Here is a 9,176-nt window from a genome sequence, read left to right as displayed (position 1 = left end):
CCACAGAAATCTCATTTCCCTATGTGGTGTTTCCTTATTATGAATGTGTCAACAAACATGACCACGTGGACCCAAAGTGGGTGGGTGTAGGTGAACTGTGGAGCTGTGTGAGGAGGGCGAACCTACACTTACACTTATCCACACACCTTCATTGGGGGTGATTATACATTATCCCTATACTGATTTACTATTGTCATTCTTGATCTGAACATTGAGCTGCTAAAAACCTAAACCCCAGGCAAGCTCATTTTTATTTTACTTTATAATTCTGCTTTTGGCCAAAGAGTCTCAAATCTTTTCTTGACTTCGGGTTACATCTATAACTTCCTGCCATCTATGTAGCCAGACGGGCCTTTTCCCTACTAATTCCAGAAAGTCTGAAACCAAACTTTTCATTTGGTGTCAGACCAACAAACCATGGAGAAATGGCTGAATATTGTTCAACAGAGGCTTGATGTACTGCGGCCAATCAGGAGGATTCCTGGAGTGGGTTGAGTGTCTCAAGGGTGGTTCAGCCTCAGGGCTCAGAGGTTTTGATTCAGTAGTTGAATGTTGTAGTAAGTCATTTCTGGATGGCTCTACAGTATGTGGGTCAGAAGATGGGCTTTCTTCAGCTCTCGGGGTCTCAGAAGATTAGCAGGCTCACAGCAAATGTCCTGTGCCTCGCTATCCATAACTTGTTCCTCTTCAATAGGTACACGTTCTCTGAGGTAATCTCACTCTCCTCCTCAGTAGCAGATACTGCTGGGACAATAGGCTGGTTGATGACTGGAACAGGTTGCTGAACAGTGGGTAAGTCAGTAAGCATTGTGAATGTGACAGGTTCAGCAGATAAAGGAACAGGTAGGTATGAGAAGAGTTCATGTTCATCATCATTGCCATCATCATGTACAGGAGACACAGGTAACAGAGGTGGTGTAGAGGAAAACCTGTTATTTTACTGTTACTCGGTTATCATTTACAGGCACTGTCATTATTTCATCATTACTTCATTAGTCTGTATTACTTATCTTCAGTTTATCATGTATCATTTATTGTTTATTTCAGAGCACGTAGGATAAAACCCATTCTAGATGTAATACTCTATCATGTGGCGAAAGCACCTCTCGAGCTAGAGGGTCCAGTTGGGCCTCCTGCAGTCACTTGCAGGCTTACACAAACATGCACATACAGAGTTATGTAAAACACGCACGTTCACATACACACTTAATAAGAACAGAAAGGTCGTCTTAGGACAGTCTCTCTGAGAGCTACACTATCACAAAGTGCACAATGTAATACACACTTGTTTTTCTCTAAAGTAGCAGTTGATGTCCATATAAGGAGAACTTTTTGAGTGCGAGGAACTGTTATCATTGCCAGTAAGGTCTAACTGTGTGACGTCATAATGACTATAAAGCTTTCTGTCTTTGTGCAAACGAAGAAGAAGTCCGGCTCTTCCCACACTGTAATGTGTGTTTTAATAAATGATCTTGCTGACCCAAACTATATCCCAGTCGTAGTCTCTTCCTCAAAATCCGAACCATGACAGTGGTTTCCTCTTTTGCTTAGTGTTTCCTTTTTGGAAAGAGGTAAATACCCACATAGCAGTGAGAGATCACGGTGTAAAGCTCTTATGAGCATCAAAAGACAGAGATTGATCAAAAACTAACACAAGATTCTGAGCAGGAGCTTTTACCATCAATGAGAAAGAACCCAGATGTTGTCTAATTTGGGGCTTGATACTCTCTGGAGGAAGAATTAAACACTCAAGCTTGTCTGCGTTCAGCTGCAGAAAATTGTTTGTCATCCAACCATTAATTTTCCTTAAGCCAGTCCATTAGAATGCATAATTTGTCTAATCCCAAAGTTTAAATGAGATGTATAATTGGATATCGTCTGCACGCTGATGGTAATGAAATAATTTTGAAACTGCTAATGATACGGCCTAAAGGCAGAACATATAATGGAAATAACAAGAGGCTTAAAACCGATCCTTGTGGAACACCACATGGAAATTCAGCTTCATGTGACCGAAAGTTTCCCACTGAAAACAAAAATGTTATATCCACCAGAAATGAGGTGAACCATTTTTGGACAGATGCAGATATCTGATGATCAATGGTTTCAAAGGCTGAGCTGCAACAATATGTTTATTGAGTTTTTATAACACTTAGAATACAAATCAAATAAATCATACACAGGAATATGAAAAAAAAAAGTTTAAAAAACAAAAACAAACAAACAATCAAAAAACAAAACAACAACAACAAAAACAGATGGACTATACCAAGTGTCATTCCACCATATCCCTCACGGTTATATCACTCCGTTATGTCTCTCTGTTATGTGACTCCAGGTTCCCCGGATTCCACCAAAACTTGTGAAAGGTCCACTCCTTCCAAGTATAATAATAAAAGGTTTCCAGACAATTTCAAACGAGCTCCTTCTTCCCTTTCAAAATATAGGTTATCTTTTCCAAGCCAGAGATGAGGACATGTCCGTAACCAATGCCCAGGTTTTGCTCTATCAACTTTTCTCCAATACAATGCAATTAGACATTTAGCAAGAGGCACATATTTATAGGGTCCTATTTCTTTTGAATTGTAGGAGTTGGTGACTAAAGTCCCAATATAAATAATTTGGGGTCTGGATTTAGAGTTCTATTTAACATAGTATTTATTGCTAAAGTTACCTCCCTCCTAAACTTCGGTATCTCCTCACATTCCCATAAGCAGTGGAAAAAAGTTCCCTTTTCTATACCACATTTCACACATGTATCCAGGATATTATTATCAAATGAATGTAACTTAACAGGGGTTAGATAAGTTCGCATGGACCAGTTAACTTGTAAAAGCTGCAATCTTGTGTTAACGGTTTGAGTATGACCTTTTAAGCACACTGATTTCCATTCCATTCCATTCCATTCGTTCTGCCGGCCAGCAGATGATTCAGTAGAATTGGAAACAAATATGAGATCTTCTTTTTTCTTGTGCTGCCATGATTAGTGCCTCTGTGCTGTCTTTCAGTCCAGCTTTGTTCTTCCGCTTAGCGTACAGCCTCAGGGTGCTGGACTTGGGGTGAAACCCTCCATGCATGGTAAGGAACTTTCTTGTCTTTATGTCAGTGGCTTCTATCTCCTCCTTTGGCCAACTTATTATACCAGCTGGGTACCTGATCACGGGCAGGAGCGTAGGTGTTGATAGCCCGGATCTTGTTCTTACCGTTCAGCTGACTCCTCAGGACTTGCCTGACCCTCTGCAGGTAGTTGGATGCTTGCCAGCTTTCCTAGCGGCCTCTTCATGGTTCCCATTCGCCTGCGGGATCCCCAGGTACTTGTAACTGTCCTCTATGTCTGCAATGTTGCCTTCTGGTAGTTCGATCCCCTCAGTTCTGACTACCTTCCCTCTCTTTGTTACCATCCGACTACACTTCTCCAGTCCGAATGACATTCCAATGTCATTGCTGTATATCCTGGTGTGTGGATCAGTGAATCGATGTCCGTTCACTCTTGGCATACAGCTTGATGTCATCCATGTACAGGAGGTGGCTGACAACTGCTCCGATTCCGTAGTCGGTATCCGTAGCCAGTCTTGTTAATGATCTCACTGAGGCACCTATGCAGAACAGCAGTGGGGACAGAGCATCTCCTTGGTAGATCCCGCACTTGATGGTGACTTGTGCTATGGGCTTGGAGTTGGCCTCTAGTGTTGTACGCCACATCCCCATTGAGTTCCTGATGAAGGCTCTTAGGGTCCATGTGATCTTATACAATTCTAGGCATTCCAGTATCCAGCTGTGGGGCATTGAGTCATAGGCCTTCTTGTAATCAATCCAGGCAGTGCACAGGTTGGTCAGTCTGGTCTTGCAGTCTCGGCTGACTGTTACTAGCTAGGGAGACTCCTACGTTAAGAAGTGGCTCGGACTTCCCAAATGCCTCAGCAGCGTTGGACTCTACAGCGACGGGATACTGTCATTGCCTATCCCTAGCCTGGTTGAGGAGTTTACTCACGGACGCCCGGGACCCCATAGTGAGAGGCACTGCTCCCACCCTAGCAACGGGGAGAAAGTGGACCCCAGCCACATCTGTGCTACAGGCGAAATCCGCTCTTCGGCATCGTGACATGGTGGGTCACGCCAACAGGGCAGAGGAGGATTTGGTCTTTGCGCAGTAACACCTCGGTGGCAACAGGCATCTGTAACCGAACGTCGAAAAATGGTGGTGGAGGAGGTGCGTCGTACAGGAGGAAACAGCCAGACATGCCAGAGCCGTGGCGCTGGCCAAACAGGGTCGCTGGGTGAATTGGGAGAGTGTGGAAAAGAGGAAACTCATGGAGTGAAATCTGGGGCATGGAGTCTAATAGACTAAGTTTCATCATCCGAGCGACATACGATTAGTGTGTGTGTGTGTGTGTGTGTGTTAATCCCCGTAGGGAAATTACTCCTCTGTATTTAACCCATTTACCCAGTGAAGCAGTGGGCAGCCACCAATGCAGCGCCCGGGGAGCAGTGTGTAGGGACGGTACCTTGCTCAGGTGTACCTCAGGGTAGCCGTTCAGTGGAGTCGAACCTCCGACCTTCCCCAATAAATCTGCAGCTGTGGTTTGGAAAGGACCCATCCTGCCCCCTGTGTACAGTCCCAGCAACACTCAAGCACATCTTGGTTGGTTGTAGGACTAGCCTTACTCAGGGCAGATACACATGGAGACACAACCAGGTTCTCGGGTGTCTAGCTGAGAAAGTTGAGTGCAAAAGAAAATCCATTAACGCTCAACCTTTCATGAACCAAGAGGAGCATCAGTTTTCATAACATTTGTCCGGGAATGAGACAAGCCGAGACAAGCCCCTCAACCCCAGACCTTGGGCCGCTGAAGGTGCCAGGGATTGGCAGATGCAAGTGGACTTGGATCAGAGGCTAATTTTTCCCACAGAGATCCGAACAACAACTTTGCGACCAGATCTCGTCCTTTGGTCTAACTCCCAAAAACTTGCATACATCTTTGGGCTGATGGTACCATGAGAGGAAGCAATTTAGGAGGCGTTTGAGCGCAAGAAGCTGCGGTATGCCAACTTGGCAGCTGAGGCAGAGGACAGAGGCTGGAAGATCAAGGTGCGCCCGGTGGAAGTGGGGTGCAGGGGCTTTGTTGCCAGTACAACAGCAAAACTGCTTAGAGAGATTGGGATCAGAGGACAGGCGCAACGGCAGGCTATAAGAGAACTAGCTAACACTGCTGAGAGGACCAGTCACTGGCTATGGTTAAAAAGGGCTGACATCACTTGGGCAGCTAAGGCAGTCAGCTAACCGCGAGAGAAAATAAATATTCCGCTCTTCTCCCCTCTGCTCTTCTTCCCTTTTCTGGGAGGCAGTGGGGAGGTAGAGCTACAAGCCCGATCCGGCGGGGAGGTGTGAGAAGCCAGATCGGGCGCCCCCCTTCCGACTCTCTCTCTGCTATCTTGTCCCTTTTGTCTTACTTCTCTCGTTCCCCTTTTCTATCCCTTTGAAGAAGTGAGGCTCCATAAATGCTAAAGAGGTAAGTATTATTTCTCAGTTGCAGTGAATAGATAGAGAAAATAAACTGTAGGAAACTAAACAGAAGAAAGAAGAGAAAATAACAATTTAACATAAACCAGTGACACACTCCAGGGCCTGATCAACCCTGGCAGGGCCTCCTTGATGAGGGTGTCTAGTGATAATGGCCGAAACACCTGATGAATCCAAGGTCCACTACTGACGATGTGTCCCAAATTTAAAATGATAATTAGATCAGATCTCTAATCCCTAAACCTAACCAAGGAAGGAAAATGGCAGATTAGCCTGGGTAAAAGACCGAAAGTTGAGGCACACAACGATGTGTGCTGCTGGCAAAGTTTCTGGGCTGCCTTTCCTTCATAACAGCCATCCCTCAAGAGTCTCTCCATCTAAAGCAATGCTTATCAGGGACTGTAACATCTAGTCCTTTTTACTGAATCATTGTCTTTGGTGTTGCATCGTTGTGAATTGTGTATGTGGCTTTTTACCAGCCTTCAGGTGCATGGAGTTTCATTTTGTTGTAATCATCCAGTTGAGAAATACCTTAAATCACACTAGGTGGTTTCATCAGCTAGTGCCACACAGAAAATACTATTTAATTGCTCACAAGAAAGTCAGCAATCAGATTAAATATGGTTCTTTGAAACCACTGTAGTGCTTGAATACAAAGAGAATAGAGTGTTTCTATTTGCTGCCAGGTTAATTGTGTACAGCGCTTTTGAGTCTTTTCAGTACAGAGCTAGGTGGATCATTATGTGCAGAGGCAAGATAGAGAACTCTATTAAGCAACTCAGAGCACAAATCATTTATCATTCAGTGCACTAGAATATTTATACAAGCATTTAATTTAGTAATGAAAAGCCTTTCAGCTGCAAATTAAACAGTACTCCATCTTTAAAAAAGAATTTAGCTTACTTGCTTCATTTACTTAACAAGATTTGACCCAGCATCTCTCAGGGTTTAATAGCTAAGCAAATACAGACAAAGTGGATGTAGGTAAGTGGATATAGGGCAGCCTTTCTCAAAGTTCTTCTTCTTCTTCCCAAACAAACCTGTTTGGGTCGGTTTGTACTTGGACCGAGTCATTTGTTCTGTCATTTGTAGTACACTTCTCATATCCACCTCCACCTACAGTTACTCGCTAACGCTTTCTTGCACAGTCATTAATGCTGTATTACCTCAGTGCAAATGCACACGGCTCATCATCATCCAGCAGCTCTTTCATATCTTCAGTCTTGGTGCCATTAAGCTCAGAAGCAATATGCAGTGCAGGATACGAATCTCCTTACATTCATCTTAAACTCATTTACTGTAACCAGCCTCAGAACTCTTCACCCATACTTAATATCATCAAGTCTTAATTAATATTGCTGCTTAATTAAACACTCGTATACTCATATTTAAGGAATGTAGCAGGAGATTGAGGAGGAGGGAGGAAGTTCTCATCCGTGCTAGTAATTGTCTTTGCCATTAGCTTGATTCTATCTGTCACTGCATCTGGCTGAGATGAACTTTCACTAATGTTGAGCCCCTCCTGGTTTGCACAGGGGCTCCACAATCTGTTATCTGGTGCCTGCAGAGCATCATATTTAGCTCTATGGGAAGCTAAATATCAAATACTTTTTACATCATTTGATGCCTTACATTTATTTGTTTACTGTAAAATCCACTGGTGTGGTTTCTTCCAAAAGCTGTATAAATAAATCAGTAAAAGTACCAGTAAGGTGCACAGGTTTGCTCCACTAAAGCTGAGACGTGGTTCCACAATTCAAAAGTTGAAGTTTCTTGTTCTGAAAAACACACATTCAAAGAAGGAGGGAGACGGACTCAAATGCAAAGTTAACCTTAAATTATTAGTCGCACACGTCGCTGCTCAAGCAGCAGAGCAGCAACGCTGAATGCAGCTGACCCAAACAATACCAAAGAACAAAACAAAAAAGACTAAACGAGCACAAACAAGCACAAAACAGCAGTAACATCAGGCCAGCTGAACTACTCCACCTAGACAGGAGGGAGGGCTTCCCGACCCCACAGGTGACACAACAACAGTATGATTCTCACCTGGGAGGTAAACTTCACACCCCAGCACCAACAGGAGACAGTTTGCAGGAGTGGACCTGTGCACATGCAAAACACACCAGGAAATGTGACGTTCAACCATCATGTGACACTGACATCAGCGCAGGGCACTTCGTTGCTTCCGTGTCACTCGTCATGTTTCTGGTCATTCTTATTAACAGTCTTAATGTTTTTGCAGGGCCAGACAAATAAAGCACTACTTTAGAGGCAAGCACTTCAGTTTTTGTTTCATTATAATGTATAACTCTGCATTCTTGTGACCTCCAAATAAGGAGCTTATGGGATCAGCAGTGGCATAAATATTGCTAATGTCTCATTCAAAGTCTGTCTCTTTGAAACATTACATTGTATTTATGGCTGGCAATCAGTATTGATACCCTTGTGAGGCCTTGCCAGTAGTAATGCAAATTGATGCCAAGTGGAAGAGAGGAGAAAATCAAATCATGAGACTGAGCAGGATGCCCAGGAGCTAACCAGGCAGAGGCAGAGGGACACCTGAGCTCTCCAATATGATTATTCACTGGGATAATAGATCCTGCCTAAAACACAGCCTCTGTACACGACACAAATACTGAACAACATTTCAACTATTACAGTGTTACCGTCAGACTTCAAAGACAGACGCTAGCACCCATGCAACTCTGGCTTCTCATATTCATATCACACACATGTGCCAAAAGTAAATGAAACAAAGGCACAAATACAGCAGCTGAAATGAACTGACACACACGCAGGTGATATCTAATTCAAGCAAATGTCCCATCTTTACCCTGACCCCGCGACCCATCACGCAGGCCGCCGCTGCAGGCCGCCGCTGCAGCGTCTGTTAAAAAGGAGTTCTTCCTTCCAGACAGCACAAAGTGCTGATCTGATTGTGGGAGCCTGCTCTCTAACGTTGTGGTGTTTACTGCGCAATATAAATGACTTTGAGGTGATTCTCAGTTGGCCATGAAAACACTGGATGATGGACAGTATTAACACTACAGCCTTGCAGGGTGGCTGACCTGGTATATGTGTAATTAATGACATTTAAATGTTCTGCAGCCTGGCACACAGGGTACTGACTCTGCCTGTGACGATGTGTTGCAGACACACGGGGGAGCGGGCCCAGTAATTCGTCCTGTTGGTGCAGACGGTGTTTGTGAGAAGTGAGGTAGCAGGGACATGAGTGGATGAGTCACCAAGGCTGGATTCCATTAACACAGGGCTCTGAGAATAAAGAGGAGGAATCTGCAGTGAATTGGGAGCCTGCAGAGGACAGGTGTGATCTTTTGGTGAGATGGTATTGAGGTAGGCTCCTTATTGCAATCCTTTTTTCAATGAAATCACAGAAGCTGACATTTACGTTACAGAACTTGGATCACACCTTGAAGTGTGTGTGTAGCTCCATTCATTTCTAAGAAAAACACAAAAAGAAGTGAACAGTGTTTTTTATTGATGAAGTCCAAAACTCTCCTGCTGGTTCTCACTCCAGCCAATCACAGCAGATGGCCCCGCCCCTCCCTGAGCCTGGTTCTGCTGGAGGTTTCTTCCTGTTTAAAGGGAGTTTCTCCTTCCCACTGTCACCAAAGTGATGCTTGCTCTGATT

The 9,176-nt window shown here is 44.2% G+C and overlaps 2 long non-coding RNA genes across 2 annotated transcripts in view; one reads left to right on the top strand and one right to left on the bottom strand.

Annotated features, from left to right (window-relative positions):
- The first annotated feature begins 928 nt into the window (after positions 1-928).
- LOC121812275 overlaps positions 929-9,176 on the top strand; it is an 8,457-nt gene continuing 209 nt past the window's right edge. Inside the window, exon 1 of the long non-coding RNA XR_006052967.1 lies at positions 929-1,366. This is a non-coding gene — a long non-coding RNA (uncharacterized LOC121812275). The remainder of the gene's footprint in view (positions 1,367-9,176) is intronic.
- Positions 9,096-9,176, bottom strand: part of LOC121812274 — a 10,381-nt gene continuing 10,300 nt past the window's right edge. Inside the window, exon 3 of the long non-coding RNA XR_006052966.1 lies at positions 9,096-9,106. This is a non-coding gene — a long non-coding RNA (uncharacterized LOC121812274). The remainder of the gene's footprint in view (positions 9,107-9,176) is intronic.

Source organism: Haplochromis burtoni, unplaced genomic scaffold, assembly GCF_018398535.1.
Source record: "Haplochromis burtoni strain Fernald_Lab_line unplaced genomic scaffold, NCSU_Asbu1 Contig_503, whole genome shotgun sequence".
NCBI classification, from domain to species: Eukaryota; Metazoa; Chordata; class Actinopteri; order Cichliformes; family Cichlidae; genus Haplochromis; species Haplochromis burtoni.
This window is presented reverse-complemented; position numbering and strand designations above follow the sequence as displayed.